At 61.8% G+C, this 553-nt stretch overlaps 1 protein-coding gene across 1 annotated transcript in view; it reads right to left on the minus strand.

Annotated features, from left to right (window-relative positions):
- ASXL2 (ASXL transcriptional regulator 2) overlaps positions 1–553 on the minus strand; it is a 69424-nt gene that overhangs the window by 2778 nt on the left and 66093 nt on the right. The window lies entirely within an intron of this gene.

The raw sequence follows: 553 nt of genomic DNA on the forward strand, positions 1-553 counted from the left end.
TCCCAAAGCAGCCTCATAAGAGGCGTCTGCGGCACGGAAAACCGAGCCCACGCACACCAGAGGACGCTTCTGAAATTCCAAAGGAGGAACAAGGTGGAACCACAGCCGGGCTCGGGGTCTGCTTCAGAAAATGCTCGGCTCACAGCCCGCTGCCCCCTCGCCTTAAGCAGCCTAGAAAGATCGCACCCATCAAAGCCGAGGCGTGAGCGGAATTGATCCGACCGTGCCCGCAAACCCTCTTTGCTCCCATCGGAGCCGAGAATGCCCTTTTCCGCTTCGTTTGTCGCCAGCCACAACCCTTCATTGGATCGTGCGGGGGGATCTGCCCTAGGCGGAGCGGAGCTGCCCGAGGATGGGGCGGCTGCGGCTCCGCTCCCGTCCAGGCAAGGCTCACGTTGAGAAGGGAGGGTTGTGTTGCTGGGGCATGTCCAGAGGAGAGCAACCAAGCTGGTGAGGGGTCTGGAGCACAAGGCTTACGAGGAGCGGCTGGGGGAGCTGGGGGTGTTTAGTCTGGAGCAGAGGAGGCTGAGGGGAGACCTGATCGCCCTCTACA

This window comes from Egretta garzetta, unplaced genomic scaffold, assembly GCF_000687185.1.
Source record: "Egretta garzetta isolate BGI_Z169 unplaced genomic scaffold, ASM68718v1 scaffold510, whole genome shotgun sequence".
NCBI classification, from domain to species: Eukaryota; Metazoa; Chordata; class Aves; order Pelecaniformes; family Ardeidae; genus Egretta; species Egretta garzetta.